The 25,622-nt window shown below is 42.6% G+C and overlaps 1 protein-coding gene across 4 annotated transcripts in view; it reads left to right on the forward strand.

The window, feature by feature from the left end:
* The window catches only part of LOC139530087 (double C2-like domain-containing protein beta), a 312,939-nt gene that overhangs the window by 176,787 nt on the left and 110,530 nt on the right, over window positions 1-25,622 (forward strand). The window lies entirely within an intron of this gene.

Raw genomic sequence — 25,622 nt, forward strand, 5'->3', positions numbered from 1 at the left:
AAGGCAATGCACCTTCTTTGACAAGTACATTTCTTTATTTCTTGTGTCGTGGCACCTACTGCTGGCATGCTCTAATAGCAAAACCCTTATAAGAGCACTGATCACTATTGACAACGTTAAACAGAAGCTTCCCTGTTGATGACTGTGCTGGCTGATGTGTGAGTGTCACCTAAGCATGTCACTCTTACAGCATTTTGCAATGGTCTCCAGATCCATTTTCTTCCAATTTCTCTCCAATGGGTGCCAATGGGCCTTTTCGACACTATAGTGAATACAGGTTAGTGTGACAGCAGGGCAGTCTACTAAAGGTTTAATCCATCCAAAGTGAAGTGCTCTGTAGGAACGCAGAGGTCTTAGGGCTGCCCTGCCTATCCTATAATCCTGCACCGGATTGGGGGATGGAATGGCAATGCCACAGAGTGGGTGGAATAGACCAGTTTTGACAGATGTTGAACTATGCCCTTGTGGACAGCGCAAAGCTCTCTTATGGAGAGGAGACAGGAACATGAAGTTGCACTCAACTTGAAAGTAGCCCTGATTTGAAGTGGAATCAAGCCCTTCTTCAACTGTTATATAATGGTTTATATTGTCAAGGACAAAATAATTTGTACATTTACAGTATGGTGAAAACAACTAGGGCTAGTTGTGTTTATAAGTGCAATAGTGAGTGTAGGTTGGATACAGACCGTAAAGCAATGCCAGGTCCAAGTACCTTTGACAATAGACTAGATAGGCAACCAGTAGTATTGGTATGGTATGTGGTATTGCGGTAGGAGGAGGACGTTTCAAGGTAGGAGGTATTGCGGCTGAGATCATATGCTTTAGTCTGTTGCTGTATGCATTTGGAACCATTAGATCGGTCTTGGACAGAATGGTAGAAAACTATCAGTGCTCCGTCATGGCCAACAGTTGGATAGAGGTTATAAGCTATTGCTAATATTATATACCTCATCTACTGCTGTACGAACTTGGAACAATTAAATCTGACTGTCTTGGACAGAATGGAGAAATGTATTAGCCTGTGTTACTACTTCACCCCGAGTGCACTGGGCCAGAACACTTGTGTTGAAGCAGACGTTTTCTAGCCACAATCCTCCTAGCCACAATCCTCCTGGGCACCGTTTCACCGAGGAAGCATAAGGAAGCACACGTTAGCAACATGGAGGAACAAATTAATTGTAATCAAGCTGTGTGTTGTGTGATATGTGCAGTACAAATATGTCAATTAGAAAGACACGTTTGCAGCAACATGTGATTGGCGCAGAAACCCACAATGAATGACTCATACGAGACGTCTTACAAGAAACTCGACTACCTCGGATAATCAAGGTAGGAGGTAGTTGAAATGCAGCAGGTGTGTTTCTTTTGGCAAGATGTTGCCCTTGATGCTTTCTCACTTCAATATTTAACTAATGTCTCACCACCTTGACATACTGCTTATAAACTTAGCAAAAAAAGAAATGTCCTCTCACTGTCAACTGTGTTTATTGTGTAAATATTTGTATGAACATAAGATTCTACAACTGAGACATAAACTGAATAAGTTCCTCAGACATGTGACTAACAGAAATGGAATGATGTGTCCCTGAACAAACAGGGGGTCAAAATCAAAAGTAACAGTCAGTATCTGGTGTGGCCACCAGCTGCATTAAGTACTGCAGTGCATCTCCTCCTCATGGACTGCACCAGATTTGCCAGTTCTTGCTGTGAGATGTTACCCCACACTTCCACTAAGGCACCTGCAAGTTCCCGGACATTTCTGGGGAGAATGGCCTTAGCCCTCACCCTCCAATCCATCAGGTCCCAGACGTGCTCAATGAGATGGAGATCCGGGCTCTTCGCTGGCCATGGCAGAAGACTGACATTCCTGTCTTGCAGGAAACGCTCAATTGTAACTCTCAGTGCTCAGTTTGGAACCACCAAGAGCTGGTCACCTGGCCAAACTGAGCAATCGGGGGAGAACGGCCTTGATCAGGGAGGTGAACAAGAACCCGAATTATACTCTGAAAGAGTTCCAGAGTTCCTCTGTGGAGATGGTAGAACCTTCCAGAAGGACAACCATCTCTGCAGCACTCCACCAATCAGGCCTTTATGGTAGAGAGACCCGACAGAAGCCACTCCTCAGGAAAAGGCACATGACAGCCCACTTGGAGTTTGCCAAAAGGCACCTAAAAACTTTCAGACCATGAGAAACAAGATTCTCTGGTCCGATGAAACCAAGATTGAACTCTTTTGCCTGTCGCCCGGAGGAAACCTGGCACCATCCCTATGGTGAAGCATGGTGGTGCCCATCATGCTGTGGGGATATATAATATATGCTAAATGCCAGTCATGTTTGACAAATATAATGTACGATCATTTATATTTATGTCTAAAGGCTTGATTTTGTCAAAATACTCGAGGCACTATTTGTTCAGATAGGAGACAAAAGACCAGTGCCTGATGCTCACTGCGACATCACCCACCTTAACATTTGAGCGAAGGCATTGAGCATTTTGATACCATTTAACCATAGGTTATTATTTTTTTCAAACCTGGACATTTAAAAAAATATATATTTGGCATTTTCAAAGTAGTCTAGTCAAATTTTGACCATAGGAATGTTGAGGGAATTATTTCATTGACACTTCTTCATGTGCCATTGAAACCAGTAGGCAATTTTTCTCATATCAACTTTCTTTAGTTGTCCAGCAGCCAAAGACACAATCCTAGTTATATTGGCAACCCATGCTCTTTCAACATTTAAAAAATGATTTTCCTTTCTGTCACATCAAACCTCTCGCATTTGTAGTGTGCTTTTGAGTACGGTTTTTCCCACTAATTGCATTTTGGAAAATCTGCAACCTACTGCTGTGTGCATTGCTGCGCTTATAATGTGAAGAAATAATAGTTGTCAACATTTTAAGTTAAACGTAGATTATTATTTTTTACATTTAGCAGATGCTCTTATCCAGAGTGACTTAAAGGAACAATTAAGTTTAAGTGCCTTGCTTAAGGGCACGTCAGCAGATTTTTCTCCTAGTCGGCTCAGGGATTCGAACCAGCACCCTTTCGGTTACTGGCCCAACGCTCTTAAACACTTTGCTACTTGCATCAGCCTCATTGCTTTTACATTTTTTCCCCATGTACAATAGTTCTATGAATTTGGGATCTATCCTCCCACAACTTTCTGTCCCAGAGTCTGTTTGGAAGATGTTCCTTGCACAGAACGACAAGCTGACCAATAGAATGTCAACTTTTATGCTATGGGGAATAGTAGAATGACATAGGCTAGCGCTTTTGCTTTTCGTTAATCTAGTTGGCTGAGGAAAAGTACGTCTGGATGGTTCTTCTAACATCTTCAATGTGCACCCCGGAATTGACTCGTGCCGTTCTATCCCCGATGTCTCTTTCTTCACTTGTATTTTGGAGCTGCCAGGCCTGTGATAAGGAGGTGACCAGAGAGCCATGTGAGTGAAAGATGCTTCAGAGCACGGCGATTGGCAGCAGGGAGAAGGTAATTAGAATTATTATATTCAGCCCAAGGGCACAATTGCCACAAGGCATCGATTTTTTCCCCCGGCATTACAGCCACACAAGCGGGCATTGAAGGCCTGCTGCCCGGTTAAATTAGTGAAATTCGAGGCCTGCGCCCGGTTAAATTGTGTTTGAGAGCATTTTTTTACCCTAAATTGTTAAATGAGTGAGAAATAGATGTCATTGTTGCAATAGTTTGTGAGTGGGCAACATATACTATCATCTTAAATTTACATGTTGAATTATTTTGGCAAATAGACTTTTATATTAGCTAATTTCCCTAATGTGGACAGTTTGTTACTACTGTACCTTACCAGGTGGCATTTTCACCCCATAAAATTGAGTGGAATTACACCACCTTTTTACCCCAGATTGCTGATTTTAGTATGAAGGTTTACAGTCATCACAATGACATAAGATTGATTGCATAAAACAGATCAATATCTTTGGTTTTGTACCATTGATTTTGTTTTGCATGACTCTATAAAAGTCGCTGGCCACACACCAATATACGGATTTGACAGTCAAACTAACACTTAAATAACAGCCAACCTTTGTCACTGTTGATATCCCATGCCATGTTGTGATTTGTTGAAGTTAACTTATAGAAAAAGTGGTTTGTTCCCTATTACATGATGGCAGCCTTCCGAAATCAACATCCGAAATTCCAAATTATAGATGAAAAGCCTTCTACAAGTTTTCATCTAACCAACCATGTGTAGGTTATTCCAAATGTCCGTGTTGGCTTTGAATAGTGTTAGTTTAAACAGCACTACACCCAAATGTTTGCCCCCCTCTACTATTTATTTCAGCGTGACACCGATGGAAGTGATTAACAAAAAAAGTGTTGCATCACACTTACCGATTTGGCGACCCACTTGAATCAAAATGAAACACTTCAAAATGTAGCTCTCTTCTAGAAATTGATGTACACATTTTTCCCAAATTCCGTGTGTTTTTTTGAGCATTGTAAATGTTTTTACAGGACGTACAACCTTAGCTCCCCCTTCGTGCGTAATTGATTTCAACGTGGTCATTTATGAGTGATTGGCACAACAGTGTAGCGTTTCTCTTTCTGGTTTGGTGACCCCCGTATCAAAATGCGCATTCCGAAATGTAGCTGACTGTGTTCAGCAGGTTGTCCTCTATCCAGTGATGTAAAAAATATCTCTGGTTTTTACAGCACATTCCACCCATGTGCAGTTTAGTTTATAAGGTAAAAAAAAAATACAAGTAATATGATCGCTATTGTCGCACATGTATGTGTAGAGAGTACTGTATAGAGAGTACAATTTATGTGTTGGTTTTCAATATATCACAAACTGTTTATGCATAATGTTCATGCAATTTTAAAACTGTGTTTTGACATTGGGCTATTTATCAAAATGTCTTGTCGACAGGAAGCAGCAACATCATAACTTTTCAACTTACATTTTAGGAATATAAGTTGAACTTTCAACATTGCATTTTACAATTGTTTTATACATAATCGGGTAACAACTGTTGAACACGTCCAAAAATTGTGATTGATTTATTTTGATGATATACCAGAAATCACCACAACTGGTTTGCATGGCCTACAATAATACTGCACGTCTCTGGTTCTTGTCCTGTGTTTGGTAAGGACTGCACCACACCATGGTAGGAATGGAATCGGACCGAGACCACACATTTAGAGCGAACCACTGTGTGTTGTTTAGTGCGCTCCCGTGTGCCGATAGTGTTCACACCTGTCCAAACTAACAAAACTGAAGGGGAAAACGCGCCAGAGTTCGGAAAAAACAGCGTCAGCATGATTTAGCTAGTGTTTGTAGCTATTGTAGCTGTTCATGTGGATTGCAGTGAGTGAGAGGCCAAAGGAAAGAGGGCAGTATATCTCTATATGGTTAAGGCCGGGAATGGAACTGTTCATTACAGAACTGTACAGTATTTATGCAAATAGTGGATGAGTCATGCTGTACACTAATGCAATTTCCTCCTCAAGGCTTAGCTGGGGAAGTTATTGGGAGGTGAGATGGTAAATTAAGAGCATCAAGACTTGCTTATTGTTATAACCAGATAAGAAGTAGATCAACATACAGATGTAGACGGAACTGTTCAAGCAACCAGTCTAAGAATAGATAGACTAGGATAGACTAGAAAAACCATAGACTAGGATTTGCTTAGACCAGTGTCTTATGTGAGATCTCTCTGGCATGGGAAGAGGTGTTTAAGTGTCTGCCGCTTGTTTGTGACTTCAGCGCTGCAATCCATCCTAAATTGGGCTGATGCGTCTCGGAGGACTCAATCTAATATTTGTGTTGTATCCCCCCTGATGGTGGCAACCTTCTCCCCAGGCACCCAATCATCCAGGGAGATCTCTCTCTTTTACTCTATCCCTCCCTCTCTATCTATCTCCGCTATATATCTCTGGCTAATCTACAATCTACAGTTAATCTAAGTCATTTAAACTCAGTTTGTCACAATTCCTGACATTTAATTGTTGTAAAAATGCCCTTTCTTAGGTCAGTTAGGATCACCACTTTATTTTAAGAATGTGAAATGTCAGAATAATAGTAAAAGTATTTATTTCAGCTTTTATTTCTTTCATCACATTCCCAGTGGGTCAGACGTTTACATACACTCAATTAGTATTTGGTAGCGTTGCCAGAATGCGTCAGAACACGTCTCCTTCCTGAGCGGTATGAGGGCTGCGTGGTCCCATGGTGTTTATACTTGTGTACTATTGTTTGTACAGATGAATGTGGTACCTTCAGGCATTTGGAAATTGCTCCCAAGGATGAACCAGACTTGTGGAGGTCTACAATTTTTTTTTTCTGAGGTCTTGGCTGATTTCTTTTGATTTTCCCATGATGTCAAGCAAAGAGGCAGAGTTTGAAGATAGGTCTTGAAATACATCCACAGGTACACCTCCAATTGATTTAAATGATGTAAATTAGCCTATCAGAAGCTTCTAAAGCCATGACATAATTTTCTGGAATTTTCCAAGCTGTTTAGAGGCACAGTCAACTTAGTGTATGTAAACTTCTGACCCACTGGAATTGTGATACAGTGAATTATATGTGAAATAATCTGTCTGTAAACAATTGTTGGAAAAATTACTTTAACAAGAAATTTGTGGAGTGGTTGAAAAAATGAGTTTTAACCTATCTAGGACTGGTAGAACTGTTTATTATGAGTATTTCTGTGATTTGATGTGGCTCTGTGCAAATTCACGGGATGTTTTGGAGGCGAAGCCAAATGTAAACAGATTTTTGGATATAAGTATGAACTTTACCGAACAAAACATACATGTATTGTGTAACGAAGTCCTATGAGTGTCATCTGATGAAGATCATCAAAGGGTAGTGATTCATTTTATCTCTATTTCTGCTTTTTGTGACTCCTCTCTTTGGCTAGAAAAATGGCTGTGTTTTTCTGTGACTTGGCGCTGACCTAACATAATTGCCTGGTATGCTTTCGTCCTAAAGCCTTTTTGAAATCAGACACTGTGGTGGGATTAACAACAAGTGTATCTTTAAAATGATGTATAATACTTGTATGTTTGAGGAATTTTAATTATGAGATTTCTGTTGTTTTGAATTTGGTGCCCTGCACTTTCACTGGCTGTTGTCAAATCGATCCCGTTAACTTCTTGACACACGGATCCCTTTAGCAGGATCATTTTCATAAACAACCGCTGAATTGCAGAGCGCCAAATTCAAAAAAAATATCCCAAAAATGTAGAATCATGAAATCACAAGTGAAATATACCAAAACACAGCTTAGCTTGTTGTTAATCCACCTATCGTGTCAGATTTTGAAAATATGCTTTACAGCGAAAGCAATCCAAGCGTTTGTGAGTTTATCAATCACTAGACAAAACAGTAAGAACAGCTAGCCGCAAATTAGCTTGGTCACGAAAGTCAGAAAAGCAATAAAATGTATCGCTTACCTTTGATAATCTTCGGATGTTTGCACTCACGAGACTCCCAGTTACACAATAAATGTTATTTTTGTTCGATAAAGATTCGTTTTATAACCAAAAACCGCCATTTGGTTTGCGCGTTATGTTCAGAAAACCACAGGCTTGTTCCGGTCATGAAAGGCAGACGAAAATTCCAAAAAGTATCCGTAATGTTCGTAGAAACATGTCAAACGTTTTTTATAATCAATCCTCACGTTGTTTTTAACATACATAATCGATAATATTTAAACCGGACGGTAAACTATTCAATACTACAGAGAAAGAAAATGTCGAGCTCCATCTCTCGCGCGCAGGAACTAATCAAAGGACACCTGACGCGTTTTGAAAAATCTCGCTCATTTTTCAAAATAAAAGCTTGAAACTATATCTAAAGTCTGGTCACAGCCTGAGGAAGCCATTGGAAAAGGAATCTGGTTGATACCCCTTTAAATGGAGGAGGGGCAGGGCAACAGAACAGGGATTTTTCCAAATAAAAGGCACTTCCGGGTTGTATTTCCTCAGGTTTTCGCCTGCAAAATCAGTTCTGTTATACCCACAGACAATATTTTGACAGTTTTGGAAACTTTAGAGTGTTTTCTATCCTAATCTGTCAATTATATGCATATTCTAGCATCTGGACCTGAGAAATAGTCCGTTTACCTTGGGAACATTATTTTTCCAAACATAACAATTCTGCCCCCTAGCTGAAAGAGGTTAACGGGCTTTCAGCCGTAAGAAGTTAATGATGAGCTTGGAGGGTACTATGGTGTTGAATGCTGAGCTATAGTCAATGAACAGCATTCTTACATAAGTATTCCTCTTGTCCAGATGAGATAGGGTAGTGTGCAGTGCGATGGCTATTGAAATGTCTGTGGATCTATTGGGGCAGTAAACAAATTGAAGTGGGTCTAGGGTATCATGTAAGGTAGAGTTCATATGATCCTTGACTAGTCTCTCAAAGCCCTTCATGATGACAGAAGTGAGTGCTACGGGGCAATAGTCATTTAGTTCAGTTACTTTTTCTTTCTTGGGTACAGGAACAATGGTGGCCATCTTGAAACATGTGGGGACATCAGACTGGGATAGGGAGAGATTGAATATGTCCGTGAACACTCCAGCCAGCTGGACTGCACATGCTCTGAGGACCCGGCTAGGGAGGCCGTCTGGGCCGGCAGCCTTGTGAAGGTTAACACGCTTAAAATGTCTTACTCACGTCGGCCACGGAGAAGGAGAGGGTGCACATGGAGGGAAGATATGATGGAGGGTGTGTAAGGATGAGAGAGATGGAGATGTGGAAGGGATAGAGAGGGTGAGATGGATATAAAGAGCAATAGGTGGAAGATGGAGGGATATGGAAGAAGGGATAGAGATGGGGCTACATAAGGAGGGAAAGATAAAGATAGGATAAGAAAACGTAGGGACTCGAGAGCAGAAAAAGGAGACAGCAGGAGAAATGGAGATAAAGAAAGGATGGAGGGTGAGATATGGAGGACGGAATAAAAGGTGTTTGAGAGAAAAGGAGATACAAAATAAGGTAGTAAGGATGGGAGAGCAAGAGAAGGAGAGAGCAAGAGTGAGAAAGCAAGAGACGGTGATGGAGAGAAAGGGGAAGGGAAGGGGAGCATGGCAAAATCTCATTCGCTTTGCCAAAACCATTAAAGGTCTTATCCAAACCGTGTCAGAATTTAGCCCTGCCTTCATAATGCACCTTATGCACTCAGTCTTCTCAATCAATGCAGTACAGTATGTACAAAGAGCCATGTCGCTTCCCGGGCCCAGTACAATAGGGCAGTGGTTCCCAAACTGTGGGTCGGGAGCCACTTGTGGTTTACGGCAGAGGTGCAGGTGGGTCGCGGGATGACATTTTTTGTTATTTTGTGATTTTTATACATTTTCGGCATGGAAAAACAATTTCAGTGTATACTTAAACAACTAAAACCAAATAGAATGTGTGTAGAAATGATAATGGACCAATATTTTTTTTATAAATGCCTCGAATCTTTGAAAACTTCAGAGACAATCAGTCACACATTGTTTTTGTTATGTTTTTTTGTGTAAGAACACAGCATTAGCCATGTCAAAATGAGTATGAATTTTGAATTTGTTAAAATCTGCAGCGTTTTCTCTCTGCCCCATGGAAAAATGTATAGAATTGCAGAAACATTTTGCTTCAAACGGCAACATTTTATTTCAGCTCCATGACAAAATGTGTAGTATTGCAGGAAATTAGCTATAAAAAGACAAAATATTCTCTCCACGGCAAAGATTGTATTTTTTAAAACGTATTCTTTGGTCTGTGTATGTTTTTTCACCGTATGTTTTTCGCGACTGAAAATACATCAATTGGTGGGTCACGAAGCAAAACAGTTTGGGAACCCCTGCTATAGGGAGCAGTCTCAGGTGAGAGAGGGATTTGAGCAACCAGGGACATACAGTAAAATCCTATTAAGACTCTTATCTGCCAGCTGTCATCTGATAATGACTGACTGAGGAGTTCAGTGTTCTCCTACCATGGTCACCCTCAGGCTAACATAACTAGCCCGAGTCCAGACTAACCACATTACGGGGCTGTTATTTGTTTACTCTGTCCATGTTTATGAGCACTTCCTGTGCAACGTTTTACTAGCAACGGATATGTCTTTTTACCTCCCGCCGCCACAATGGCCATTAAAACGCCGCTACCCCCCACAAAATGGACCCATTTGCCATCTGGGGGTGTCGGCAGTGGGGCCCGGATATTTTCGTTTTGCGTTTGCGTCTCTGTTTACATGGACGTGTTGGCTAGTGTGTGTTTTGAGTGCTTTGTTTGTTCACGGCGTGCAAGTGTGTCACAGCTCCATCGGTCCAGTTTGTAAAATGCTAATGTCCACATTCACGCACCACAGTGGGGGACGAGTGTTTATGTGGCACAAGGGAAGAGCAGATGTTGATGCAGTTTACTGCACACTAAGAATTTGTGCAATCGATATTATGAGTTTTAGCCAGTTTTTCCTATTTTGTTGCATTACAACCTGTAATTTAAATTGATTTTTATTTGGATTGTATGTAATGGACATACACAAAATAGTCCAAATTGGTGAAGTGAAATTAAAAAAATTACTTGTTAAATTATTATATATTTTTTTACAGAAAGGTTGTGCGTGCATATGTATTCACCCCTTTACTATGAAGCCCCTAAATAAGGTCTAGTGCAACCAATTACCTTCAGAAGTCACATAATTAATAAATAAAGTTCACCTGTGTGCAATTTAAGTGTCACATGATCTGTCACATGATCTCAGTATATATACACCTGTTCTGAAAGGCCCCAGAGTCTGCAACACCACTAAGCAAGGGGCACCACCAAGCAAGCAGCACTATGAAGACCAAGGAGCGCTCCAAACAGGTCAGGGACAAAGTTGCGGAGAAGGACAGATCAGGGTTGGGTTATAAAGAAATATCAGAAACTTTGAACATCCCACGGAGCACCATTAAATCCATGATTAAAAAATGGAAAGAATATGGCACCACAACAAACCTGCCAAAAGAGGGACGCCCACCAAAACTCACAGACCAGGCAAGGAGGGCATTAATCAGAGAGGCAACAAAGAGACCCAAGATAACCCTGAAGGAGCTGCAAAGCTCCACAGCGGAGATTGGAGTATCTGTCCAGTCCATAGGACTAGTTTCAGCCGTACACTCCACAGAGCTGGGCTTTACGGAAGAGTGGCCAGAAATAAATAAGCAACAATGTTTGGTGTTCACCAAAAGGCATGCATGCGGCAGACTCCCCAAAAATATGGAAGAAGGTACTCTGGTCAGATGAGACTAAACTGTATCTTTTGGCGCACACCCAACACAAAATAGGAAAAATGCCAAGGGGGTGAATACTTTTGCAAGGCACTGTAGGTCCACCCACTTGGCAGCCAGGCCCACCCTAGGAAGGTGTTTTTAATTGTACACTCAGTGTATAGGGTGAAAGTAGAGCACAATATAGGGTTCCAATTGGGACACGTTGTTTTCCTGTATTAACTTGAACAATGACAAAGTAGGCAAACGGCACGTTGAAAGACAGCTGTGCAAATGTATTCCTCTTATTTCTCCTCCAAACACCATCCATGAAGCATGGTGGTGGCAGCATCATACGGTGGGGATGTTTTTCATCGGCAGGGACTGGGAAACTGGTCAGAATTGAAGGAATTATGGATGGCGCTAAATACAGGGAAATTCTTGAGGGAAACCTGTTTCAGTCTTCTAGAGAATTGAGACTTCCAGCAGGACAATGACCCTAAGCATACTGCTAAAGCAACACTCGAGTGGTTTAAGGGGAAACATTTAAATGTCTTGGAATGGCCTAGTCAAAGCCCAGACCTCAATCCAATTGAGAATCTGTGGTATGACTTAAAGATGGCTGTACGTTAGCGGAACCCATCCAACTTGAAGGAGTTGGAGCAGTTTTGCCTTGAAGAATGGGCAAAAATCCCAGTGGCTAGATGTGCCAAGCTTATAGAGACATACCCCAAGAGACTTGGCGGCTCTACAAAGGTGGCTCTAGAAAGTATTGACTTTTGGGGGTGTGAATAGTTATGCACGCTCAAGTTTTCAGTTTTTTTGTCTTGTTTTTTCGCAATAAAAAATATTTTGCAACTTCAAAGTGGTAGGCATGTTGTGTAAATCAAGTGATACAAATCACCAAAAAATCCATTTCAATTCCAGGTTGTAAGGCAACAAAATAGTAAAAATGCCAAGGGGGGTGAATACATTCGCAAGCCACTGTAGGCCACTTTCAGTAGCTCAGACCCATAAATGGTGCTCAGTGTGCTTATGGAGTTAAAGTACCTGGATTCACGTTCACGGTACCTCACACATTTTCCCTCGCTGCTCTTCCAAATGTATTTTCAATCATAAATTGTAACGTCCTGTCAAACCCTACTGATCACATTCTTTTACATCTTTTACATCAAGACAACAAACATGAACTGTCTGCTCATTCATCAGGGCTTTAAATGCGATTTAATGTTGTGACCTTAACCACTGGGTCATGATACATTATGTAGCCTACGGTATTTTTCTCCGCCCTCAGCACCCCTACTTCCCGCAGCTATGCACACACACCCTCCCTCTTAATTTACAATCATCACAACACTCGTAAACCCTAATCCCTCTAACATGCTGACTAGAATTGGCATGCGCGTGCATCCGCCATCGTGCGCATATTGATTTTGTCAACCACACCAAAAGCAATCAGGACATGCAGGGTGAAATATCAACAAACTCTGAACCAACTATATTAATTTGGGGGCAGGTCGAAACACATGAAACATTCAAGGACATTTAGCTATCTAGCTTGCTGTTGCAAGCTAATTTGTCTTGGAATATAAACAGTGGGTTGTTATTTTACCTGAAATGCACAAGGTCCTTTTTTTCTGGATCTTTGTTGAATTTTGAGTCACACAAAATCGTGTGTTCTCTACTCTTGACAAATAATCCACAGATAAACGGAGAAATCTAGTTGGTTTCTAGTAATCTCTCCTTCATCTTCTGTGGACGTTATATGGCGGTTGGCAACCAACTTTAACGTGCCTTAACGCTACCAACTGGACTGGAGTGTGGACCTCAGTTCATCTTTCAATCACCCACATGGGTATATTCTCCTAAAAAACTATGAGGAGATGGGAGTGGTGGGACTTGCAGTGCATCATGCGTCAAAAATAGAACCAAGTTCTGTTTCAGCACCTGGCTACACAGATGTCAGTTGATGCGTGCGAACAGTTTGGATGAAATGATTAAATAACATGTATGTGTACCTTTATTTTGCAATGCTCGCACACACAACACGGGCGGTGTGGTCAGCTTGTAATAGTTGGGATCTGAGGTTGGATGGTTGGTACTAAAAACACAGAGTGGCACGGTGTGATGTGGGGTGGCGTGCATCTCCCGCTGCGGAAGGATCAGTCCCACTCCACTGTATCTGTGTCTGATTACTGTTATCAGGTATTAGGGACAGCCACCTGCCACACTCAAGGGCCTCTCCCTCAAGTGTTACCCAGCATGAGGGGCTGAACCATAGAATTACATTCAGTAGTACAGTATAGAAAAGACAGGAATCTACCCCTTAGAAGTCTCATGTGGCCCAACAGGTTTGGGATGCAAGTGGATGTTGCTTTGTGTGTGCATGATGCATAGAACACTGGAACATATTGTGGTAGGCTAAAATTCGTTGAACACTGCACATTAATCCAATAAGTATGACTGTCATTACCATTATTCTAAAGGGACTTAAAGCCCACAATATAGGCATTCTTACAATGTAAAAGCTTCGTGAATCATCCCGGAATGTGGACTGCGCCCGGAATCGTAGCTCCTTGTATCAAATCAAATTGTATTTGTCACATGCGCCGAATACAACAGGTGTAGTAGACCTTACAGTGAAATGCTTACTTACAAGCCAGCAATGCAGTTTTAAGAAAGAATAAGAAATAAAAAAATATAGTTATGGGAACTATGCGAACTTCACTAGCAAAATGCAAAGACAAATCGATGTGATAAAAGTGTCCGTGAGAGGTGCCATCTTCCGAAATGAATCTATATTCAATGTTACTGAGTCATCACTATCTAATTCACTGAATTGCTATGATGTGAAAGGGTGGTGAAATGTATATGCTATTGTGTCAGAGGACTCCCATGAACCCTCTATATTCATAACATTAATGGAGCGTTTACTAGATGCTGTCTCTTTGACTCGACCCAGTCGCCCAGTCTGCCTTTTCACACCAATTAGTTATCTATCACACTTTCTCTCTCCCTCCCTCCCTCACTTACCCCCCCCCCCCCCTCATCTCCCTCTACCCCTGCTTCTCTCTCTTTCTCACTTCCCACTCCTTTCTCTCTCCTTTATATCTCTCCCACTATGTCCATCTATTCTTCCTCTGCTCCTTCCTCCCCTCCCTCCCTCGCTCTCGGAGGGTACCTCATTAAACACGGAAGGGCTTCTCCGCCCGGCAGTCACATGCCACACAGCGGCAGCGACATCTGTCTGAGCACGACAAAATTTGAGACATTTTACCAAGAGAGGAGACCTGAGGCTCAAGGATTGGAGTTAAGATGACCACTAGCACTGGTTGTTGTACACTCGTCTATAGTTAGACAATGGGGTTATCACCGAAACTAAACAGTGTTGTGTAAGAACATTGTCCGATTTGGGTCATTTTCCAGCGAGGCTTTCATTGTTGTGATTCCCTACAATGTTGTGAGGAGTAGAGTGTTGGCTGAGTCATTGTAGCGCAGGAGGACCCAAGCTCTAGATGATGAAGTGGATGTGTCTACTCACAACAGATACTCGTGACAATTCGCTGCAGTGGAGCCCAGTCTTAATCTGAAATTGGACTTTATCATTTCTCCATCTTTTACATAATTGGATTTGGCCTCTGAAGGGTTAAACGGTTTGCATCCTCATGGTTTAAGGCCTGTCTGAGCGATTCCGAGTGGGAATCCAAGGACAAGGAGCGCAGGAAAAGTGTAATCTTTTGGCAGCATTTAACCCGTGTGCCAGCTGCTATCCGGTGTTGTCGTCATTAAGAAGAATGCCAAGCCGGAAATGGGAATGCTGCCTGGTATTCAGAAGACGGCGCAGGTCACACCCATGCAGGCACATACGCAAAGGCACACAAACACACCTGACGCCTATACAGGCACAGGAACAAGGCTTGTGTGCCACCTGCTCATTCCAAAGTTGATCAGATCACACCTAAAATCACAAATCAAATAAGTCACACAAACAAACACACGGCTTGTGCCTTCACAGACGGAGGGGTTTGTCCTTTCTCCCTTTCACCGATGATGATGTTACACTAACCCGACACGCTGAGTAGGATTATAGCATTGTGTAATGTGTCATACGTTAAATATTACCAGTGTAGGGCTTTTATCGCTCTCGTTTTAACCTGGCCTTCTGTTTTGATGCAGCAATTCAAATCAAATCAAATTGTATTTGTCTCATGCACCAAATACAACATGTGTGGACTTCACAGTGGCAGGCTTACTTATGAGCCCTTTCCCAATGATGCTGAGTTAAAAAATATGAAAACGAATTTAATTTGGATAGTCCATCTGTAGATACTCTACGGTCTATCAGTAACATTTCAACCAACTACTGTATCTACTAACCCTAACCTTAACCCTTATCCTAACCCTAAACTTAACCCTAACCCTTATGTTTATTCTGAACCTAACCCTAACTGTAACCTGTAGAACATCTACAGATGGAACATTTGGACTATCCAAATAAAGTGTGACCCAATGTGCAGGGCTACGAGGTATTATAGGTAGATATGTACATTTAGGCAGGGTATAGATAATAAAAAGATGCACTGCTCTAGGTCGATGACATTTTCAAGCTACATTTACACTTTGAATACCCGGCATTAGACCGCCACAGCGTCATTAGCCAGACACTAATGTACGTTCACGTTCCTGTGTTGTTTGTGCCTCATTCAGATCCCATTTCCTGCAAAGACAGTGCGGGCCGGTGAGCGAGCAACCGTTGCCAGCCACGGACCTTCGAGCTTCCGCAGGACTCGTAATTGCGTAATTGAGTGGAAAAATTAGGATTTGCACCTTCAATTTCCTAATGTACAGTGGCGCCCTCTCTCAATGTCAGCCTCTCATTGCAGTGAATTGGTTCAGCGTCCATTTCACCTCATACCACCTCCACCTCTTCGGCAAGAGTGTAAGGAGGACAGAGTACAGATGGAGATGGAATATCAAGCCGGAGTAGGACTGAACTCTGCATGCAGTATAACCAAAAACACCTAATAGATCTGTAGCTTTGTACTGTGTGCAAGCCCAGACCAGATAATTGTGTGGCTGCGATGTAAATCCATTGTTGTGTACCATGGACTATGACTGTTGTTGTATCAAGATGTAGGCCTTTGCATTTTCAAAGTGTTCGTGTAGAGAACTGCCTCCAACTACTGTAGGTTCTGCTGATGCCACATGTTGTAGTTCTTTGATATCAGAGGGAATTTGATCAACTGTATCTAACATGACTCAGGTTGATTGCAATTACTAGTCTTAATAGTGGACCATATTGACCAGCTGCATTGAGTCTGTGTGATGTAACGCACAAGAACCCTGTTAGTCAGTCAGTCAGTCAGTCAGCAAACACAGATTGAAGCTACTCCCCAATCGTGTCTCCAGCAACGTCAGACATAAGACCTTAGACCAGGGCTTTGTTTTGATGGACCGCACGACAGCTCTGTCAAGGTCAAAGACAGCTTTATTATTTTTATTACATACCCAGAAATTACACTGTTTAGCCGAGAGACGCATTTGTGTAACATCTGAGCATGGTATTGGAGGGTCAAATTTCCTCCAGCGAGATGATACACAGTGGTAAGCTGCATTATAATCCCTCCAGGGGCACGTTAATACTATTCACTGGATGAGGCCCAATGGTAGTTCTGCCGGTCTGTTTGGCTAAATTTAGCTGTCACGCTGCTCCACGATTAGAGAGGCTTTGGGCCTCAGAGGGTCCTCACTAAGATTTCTAGGTTTATTCGCTGTCACGTACAGTCGCTAGTGAAAGTCTACACACCCCTTGCACAGTCTTCACATTTTGCTGCCTTAGAAGTACCTCTAAAAAGGGATACAAAATGTACCTACTGATCTACACAACCTACTCTACATTTCAAAGTTAAAGAAAATGTATAGAAAATGTGCACGGGATGCTGGCTCATGTTGACTCCAATGCTTCCCACAGTTGTGTCAAGTTGGCTGGATGTCCTTTGGGTGGTGGACCATTCTTGATACACACAGGAAACTGTTGAGCATGAAAAACCCAGCAGCGTTGATACACTCAATGGTGCAATTTTCAATCAAACATTTTAAAAGCCCTCCTCTTGGCACCAGAGACAAAATGTTGCTGTTTTAAAGCAAAATTCTACACATTTGTCATGGGGCTGAGATATTGTGCTTCATTTTCAACATGGTCTTTGTTCTGAGGGCAAAAGTTGGACCATTCAGGAACATTCAACACCTCTTAGAAAGCAATTCTGGGTTGCAGGGTTAGGTTTTCAGAAGACTACCACAGGTTTTCGTTTATCTTTTTATCTGGGCTTTGCTCCTTTCATATTTATTTTGACCCTGACAAACTCCCCAGTCCCTGCCGGTGACAAGCATACCGTACGCAATATGAATTATGAAGTTAACATTGCGAAATTGAGATTTGACTTGTATCAAGAAAAGCCTCTTGAAATTATTTTGATTAAACAACACTAAATATACTGTCTTTTTTTTCATGCAGTCTGTGTGACAACCACAGTCTGTGTGACATTTTTCACAAAAAAAGAAAACGTCAATACCACTCTCAGCTGTAATTTAATTTCCTCCGGACTACTCACCTGCACTTGCGTCATTGTCTGCTTCCTGTGAAAAACACAGCCACCCATGGCTCCCTTTATTAGAGCCTCCGAGAAGAAGTTTTACTAATCATGAGTCATATTCTCTGCCCTAAACCCGCCAGTGTAATACACCCAGTCCCACACGTTTCTAGGGTTTGGATACGCCTGGCTTCTGTTCGTTCCAACTTTAATTTGGGTATTATTCAAAGCGTTCATACATTATCTGACTGGTTCATAGGTAGTGTGTTGGTGACATAAGCAGATGGAGGAGTTGGCAGTGTTTTGAGTGTTAAGGACTTGGCAGATCTGTTGTTGTGGTGTTTTTTTCCCAGTGAGTCAGGAGAATGTCACGTGGGACGACAAAGCGTAATACGCCTGCTTTGTGCACTGGCACATACTTGTTGTGTCGCCGGGAGCAGTCACATAGATTTTTATGATAGTAGCCATTTCCTGTAGTGAAATGACCAAATCATCCTCTAGTGGTATTAATATGTTTTCTAATTTCATAATTAATAAACATCATTTTTATGCAAAAATCTGGTGTTTCTAGGTCAAACAGTTTTGTATACTTCAATCTTCTGTGATGTATATGAAGTGTCACATTGGGATGCAAACTCAAAATTGAATTTATTTCAAATCTATATCTTACATGGTACATGTGTCTTCTTTTTTTTAAGCCCAAAACCATGTGTGTGACGTGTATACTTTTGTTTCAAAGTAGATTTGTTTAAGACTACCCAGAAACACTCTTTGAGACCTTGATTTAGCACACTGCAGTAAAGGGCTAAGGACTCATCGATCGAGCATCCAAATATTCAATAGTTACAGCAACTGGGGGAAAATGCATGACCCGTTTTGGGGAGGATATATATCAGTTCTTTGGAAATAGTTTGAGGCATTGTGATTGAAGAAGGTAAGACGGAAAATAACTCTGAACCCGGGAGACAGAGTTATGTGAACGACGACTTCTTACGTCAGCTCACAAGCATTATTTATAAGCCAAGTCTCACCCGAATGCTTTTCAGGCTCTAACTTCTAAAATGCTGGACTGGGAGCTGTTCTCTCACGCCCAATATTCTAATTAGACTCCTCATTGCCTAATTCACTGCAATGGAGTAGAAACTGTATTGAACGGGTTGTTATGGGGAGTATCCTGAGTTGAGATATGCATTCAGCATTGTCCTCCTGGCTGGTTTTCTGTATTGATTCCAGGGCTCTGCCCTCCTCAGTTTTCTTCAGGAGCTGTCAGCTCAGACAGATTGGTTGACAGTGCATACTGCAGCCTCACTGTCCCTGCAAAGAGGAGATAAAGATTCAGCCCTTGCCAGGCCTCTGTATTTAACACACACATTTGCACACGTGCGCACACACACACATCAAAGCTCACAAGACTGGCATGACACATACACCTTACCAGACACCTCTAACAATACAAAAGAGGTGGCCTTGACAGACGCCTCTACCGAGACAGATTGAAAAGCACTTTCTTTCTTCCGTTTACATAACCGATCCATTCTTTTTAAGCGAGACAACAAAGGATTTTTCAAAAGCTCTGCGGGTCCTGATTTATCTGGAACTGAGTTTGGGATTATAGTGTTTCAAGTACGATAAAACCATTTGATGTGCAGAAATCAAGGATGTGTCCTAGGAGGTCAGATTTAGGTCTGTTACTGCCCATTGCATGCACCCTGAGAAAATGTGGGAAGTTATTATCTTGACAGCTGGTACAGACAGTTAGGATGTTTGTTTAGTCTGGCTCGAGCATTAAAGGCACTGAAGTATTAAAAATCCATTTGAGGTAAGATTCAGGTCTTTAACAGCCTAGGAAGCTGCAGAAATTCTGCCATTATTAGTGCTGGTGGGAAGGGACACATACAGTACGCAACCTCTTAGGAAAAAAAGGTGCTATCCCTTTTGGGTTCAATGTAGAACCCTTTCCACAGAGGGTTATACATGGAACTCAAAAGGGTTCTACCTGGAACCAAAAAGGGTTCTCCTATGGGAACAGTCGAAGAACCCTTTTGGAACCTTTTTTTCAAAGAGTGCATGTACGCACAAACTCACTTGCGCACGCACACACAATCATCTGCTGTATCCCTCGTCTAAGACATCCCAATCCTTCTCATCCTCTATCCTCTAAAGGCTAGTAAAGGCTTTATCCCATCCCCTTGGTCAGTGTATCTTAAAACAGCCAGCTGTCTTCTCCAAATCATTTACATCGAAACACACACACTAAGTGGTGAAAATCCCCAAGCTGTAGTCAATAAAGAAGGATTTTATAAATAGGCCTTAATATGAATTCTAATCTGTCTGTTGATTTAGGGGAAACCAGGTTTCTGCAAAATCAGCAGGCATCTCTTTCTTCTGTTTATTTCAACCATTAGCTGCTGGTATAGGAGCCCTTTTCTCTTCTTGGTTATTGCCTGTCTCTCAGTTCATGTTCTGTAGATATACAGTATGTGATGTATTCAGAAGGTATAGGCAGGCAGCCATTGTTGTCATGAGACAACTTTGATCTGCTGAAACAGATTATGGCAAAAAAAAGTGTGTATGTGTACAAAAATTATTAGTTACATTACTGATTTCAAATCACTGCAATGTTTGATGTTTGAATTTATTTGACTAGTGTTGAGCTCACCTAGGCAGATCCTGTGTAGTCCTGGTCAAGAGTTGAGCAGGAGACTGGAGGCTTAGAGCAGCGCTCTCGGGCAGCAAGATCTTTCTGGTGGAGACTGATGGTGTGATAGTGTGTCTGGATGTCTAGCAGTAGCCACCTCCTACTGTATTATGTGTGTGCATGTGTGTGTGTGTGTGTGTGTGTGTGTGTGTGTGCGTGTGTGGGTGGGCAGGCCTGTGTGTGTGCATAAATGTGCATGCGTGTACTTGTCTACATGTGCAGAGGAGCCAATGAGAGATGTTAGCCTGGGAGCCAGTCTACTTCAGCTATCAGTGAAGCTAGCATACTAACACTGCAGCTGGCCTCTTCTCACTCTGTGACCCATCTCTTGCCACAAAATAATAATTTGATTGCACTGCGTGTCACAGTGCTGTACGTCAGTGCAACTCTCCCCGTCGACAGTATGCCTGCGTCTTGTAGGTATTTTGTGCCCGAATGCTCACCAGGTTCCACACATGCTCTGTCACAGTCGAGAGGTGAGGTTCGATTGTGCCAGTTTGACATTGAGATTGATTCAATGGTCATAGTATTGTTATTTAGCAATGATGCATCTTAGTTAAGGCACAATGTTCCTTTAGCTGCTTGTTCCAGATAGTTAGACATAGAAAAGGCATTTTTAACTAGAGTTATACAAGGATAGCAAGTCCTCTTCTCTTTAGAGCCCCAGCTGAGATTCTCTCCTCTATATGGCATTTGTAGTCCATCTGCCCACAGCGCGATGAAGATTTCTGGTACTCCACCCAGGGAGTGGAAGGACAAGATCACTCAAGACATGGCTGACAAGAGTGCCTGCGTCTTGTAGCACCCCTAAGTAAAGACATTTTTACTTAGGGGTGCACTCACTTTTGTTGCCAGCGGTTTAGACATTAATGGCTGTGTGTTGAGTTATTTTGAGGGGACAGAAAATTTACACTGTTATACAAGCTGTACACTCACTACTTTACATTGTAGCAAAGTGTCATTTCTTCATTGTTGTCACATGAAAAGATATACTCAAATATTTACAAAAATGTGAGGGGTGTACTCACTTTTGTGATATACTGTATATATATATATACACACACACACACACACACACACACACACACACACACACACACACACAGACAGCTGAAGGGGTGGGTTAGGCTACTCCAAAACAAGAAAGAAACCAAACTAACATATGGGAAGCATGTATTGCTCCATCCACAGTAGGTGTAACTATTAAAAGTTACAGGTTGCTATCAATTATGGAACACTATCGATGGTGGAACACACCTCAAGATACTTGGGAGAGGAGGGGAGGTAGAATGCCATTGCAAACCCAAATAGTATGGCTCTGTCAGTAAGACTTACCCCGCAATGGGTTAACAACACCCTTTACCCCACTACTGTATCCATTAACCCATTACTGTACTTGGCCCAGTGCCTTCACTCATGTGGGTCCTCTGTTCCTTCATGGTAAAGACACGGTGTGAATCTCAAGAGTCTGGAGGTGTTTTCTTTTCATCATCAGCACTGATCTGATGAGATAAGAAAGAGCAAGCAATATGGCAGAACAAATATGGGGAGCCTGATTTGACCTGTCCAGCACTGTCAGACCAGTTTGAATGAAAGAAAAAAGACCAGAAGAGAAAGATACACACACACCGAAGCCACCCATGGGTAAGACGTTGGGGGAACACATTCATAAATGTCAAAAAATAAATCATAAGAAACAAGGTTTTGAAGTGTCTGTCCTAAATCTAGGAGATATAACAAAAACTCTGGGAATATCTAGTTTTCTTTACACATTTAATTCATTAACCCGTTTTTGGGGTACGCACAATACTACCTAAATCTAGGAGATATAACAAAAACTCAGGGAATATCTAGTTTTCTTTACACATTTAATTCATTAACCCGTTTTTGGGGTACGCACAATACTACCTCCATACTTTCATTCCTTGTTTAAACCAGTACTGGTTACCTTCAGATGAGTGCTGTGACATTTGTGGGGGTCGTAGAGCAAAAACCATCGTCTTCGTTAGAATCTACCCGTTCCACAGTGGGGTCCCATTAGTTTGTAGCCCAAACTGTTCGGATGCTACTAAACAGAAGTTGGCACATCGACGGTACCGACTTCAGATGAGTCTGCTGACACTTGTGGTGGACGTAGAGCAAAACGGAGGACACCATTGTGTTTGTCCTTAGAGTAAGGAGCAGGTTTCTGGGCTCGATAGCATAGATTCAAGGCATAGTTTACAGACAAAGGTAAGGTAGGATGTGAGTACATTGGAGGTAAACCTAGGCATTGAGTAATGATGAGAGAGATATAGTCTCTAGAGACGTTTAAACCAGGTGATGTCATCGCATATGTAGGTAACATCGTTTGTTAAGGCATATTGAGCAGGGCTAGAGGCTCTACAGTGAAATAAGACAGTAATCACTTACCAGGACAGTAATGGACGAGGCATATTGATATTAGAGAGAGGCATGCGTAGCCAAGTGAACATATGGGTCCAGTGAGTGGTTGGGCTGACTGGGGGACACGGCGATTCAGACAGTTAGCAGGCCGATGCTAACAAGCTAGCAGTTAGCAGGCCGGGGCTAACAAGCTAGCAGTTAGCAGACCGGGGCTGGCAAGCTAGCAGTTAGCAGACCGGGGCTAGCAAGTTAGCCTTTGGGGGACGTCGCGATGGGGGTAAGTCTGTTTTTGAAGTGCGACATTGGCGGATGCAGTGGATTGAGACGCATCCAATTCCCCAAAACATATATCTAACATATATCTAAAAACACATAACATAAACATCATTCCATCCGCTGGATGCTGCCACTGTACGGAAGGTGAGGGTGTACTCCGCAGCGGTCTGGCCATCCTGCCGAAGTTGGACTAAGCGGCAAACCCCCATCTCTGCCCTCCGGTGGATGATCGAAGACTCCTCTGAACAGAGCCATAGGAACCCAGCTCCTCCTCTCTGTAAGATGGCCGTAGCCCATTCCGACGCCTGGTCAGCAGGGAAAATAACCGTGGCAACCTTGGACCGCTCGGTGGTGGGGGCACCCATCTGATGAGCGAAAAAGAGGGAGCTCTGGAGGTGGAAGCCACTGCATTTGGATGGAGTCCCGTCATATTTGTCCGGGATGGACAAACAGGCATCCTTGACCGGTGCGGACTGCTGAATGGGCTGAGGTGCTGGGTTAACTCATGGTAGAGAATCCTCCCCTCATTCGGGTTGACGCCCTTTAAAGAAGATCTAGATGTTGAAGAACGCGGAGGACCTCATCCATCGCAGTTCCCAGATGCGCCAGCTGGTCGTGGTGTTGGCTAAGTAGGTCTTGTTCGTTGACCATCTGGGAGATGTCTCTGTTGGCTGCTGCTTCCATTTTGTGAGGCAGTATTCTGTGATGACGACGCAGGGACTCAGGAAGCAAGTGCACTCGGTGAGTTTAATTGGAACAAACAGAGTGAATACAAAAACAGGAGTAGCGTCTGAACATGAAAACAGAAACAAGAATGCCTAATGAGTGATACAACAGAGGGCTAGATAAAGGAGAGGTAATCAGGGTAGTGATGAAGTGCCTAATGATGGGGCGCAGGTGTGCGTAATAATGGTTGCCATGTGTGCTTAATGATGGGTTGCCAGGACCGGTGGTTAGTAGACAGGCGATGTCGAGCGCCGGAACGGAAGTAGATGTGGCAAGAAATTTATGAATGTAGGTCTGCTAATAATCACCGAAATGAGAGCTAGACATTTATTTTGACGCCGATGAAATATAGCCAATTTTCAGTGTTGAAGACTGGATGCGGCCCATGGGGCAAAATAAATTGCCACCGCTGCTCTACACCCACCCATTTGTTGTTCTTGAAATCATAGGGGATCAAGTCTGCCTCATACACTCCCCTGTTTGCCTGATTCCCAGTAATGCCCTGGGGTCCTGGAAGATTAAACTGTCTGGCTGACACCAGAACCATACACAAACACATACACACAAAATACATAAATGCATATATTGTAGACACATAGAGTACATGACCTCAGGAAGAGTAGCTGCTGCTTTTGCAACAGCTAATGGGGATCCTAATAAAATACCAAATAACCAATAGTTATTCAGTGTGCACACACACACTACCTCCAGACACATTGATGGACTCTGACACCAAACACACATAAATGCATGTACTGTGGACACAATGTACATACTTATTATGTGCGCACACACACACACACACACACACACGCAGAAACATCACCATTCCAGCACCTCTCTTACTTTTTCACCCATGCTGTGAAATCTGGGGATTTGCTTTCCTTCAATTTGTCCCAGCTTCCAGCCCTCACTGACAACGCCCTGCAGAGGCACAGGTGCTTCGTGGTGTAAGAAGAGGAGTGATTAGTGAGGAGCTAAAGCACTGCTCCAATCAGCCGGTGGTCTACTCCATCAGATGGCAAGAACTCTGTCCCTGCTGCAGTTCTCACTTGGCAGTCTCTCAGTCTCGACCAGTCTGTCCCTAATACTCTCCATCTCTATCATTGACATGTTTTATAAGTGTGGGTGTAGGTATGTGTCCCTACTTCTATCACACCTTGACTACTGCTGTCTACAGAGCATCATGCAAATCCTATTTAGCGTCTCTATAGAACGTAGCGACAGCAGGGTAGAAATGGACTTTGCAAATCTCTATCTCCATCTTTCATTCTCTCTCGCTCTCTCTCTCTCTGTAGGTTGTTTTGGCCTCAAGCCGTAATCAGTGGTGTAAAGTGCTCAGTAGCGGTTTTGTCATGTAAATCTTGGTGGGGCAAACTCCCCCCAAAATTAATTTGTAGATGCATGCCAGCAAAGCCACTACACAACACTAAACAATACATTAATTGTCCTGTAACGGTGACAAACGGTACCCACAAACTGTTGGGACCTACATAAAGCTGTCCCAACAGCAGAGTCCCAACAGCAGAGCTTTCTTTTCAGCACCATGGGGTGAATCCTTACCACTGCTACATCTGGCAATCAGCGGAGCCTCGTCTGCCAGCAAAACAGTTCATTCAGCCTCATTTACTGCCTTTTTTTTTAAACAGCTGATATGGCTGACTTGCTTTAACAAATGTGGTTTCTACTGACAATTGAGATGTACTAATAACTATGG

The sequence above is a fragment of the Salvelinus alpinus genome, chromosome 1 (assembly GCF_045679555.1).
Source record: "Salvelinus alpinus chromosome 1, SLU_Salpinus.1, whole genome shotgun sequence".
Classification (NCBI taxonomy): Eukaryota; Metazoa; Chordata; class Actinopteri; order Salmoniformes; family Salmonidae; genus Salvelinus; species Salvelinus alpinus.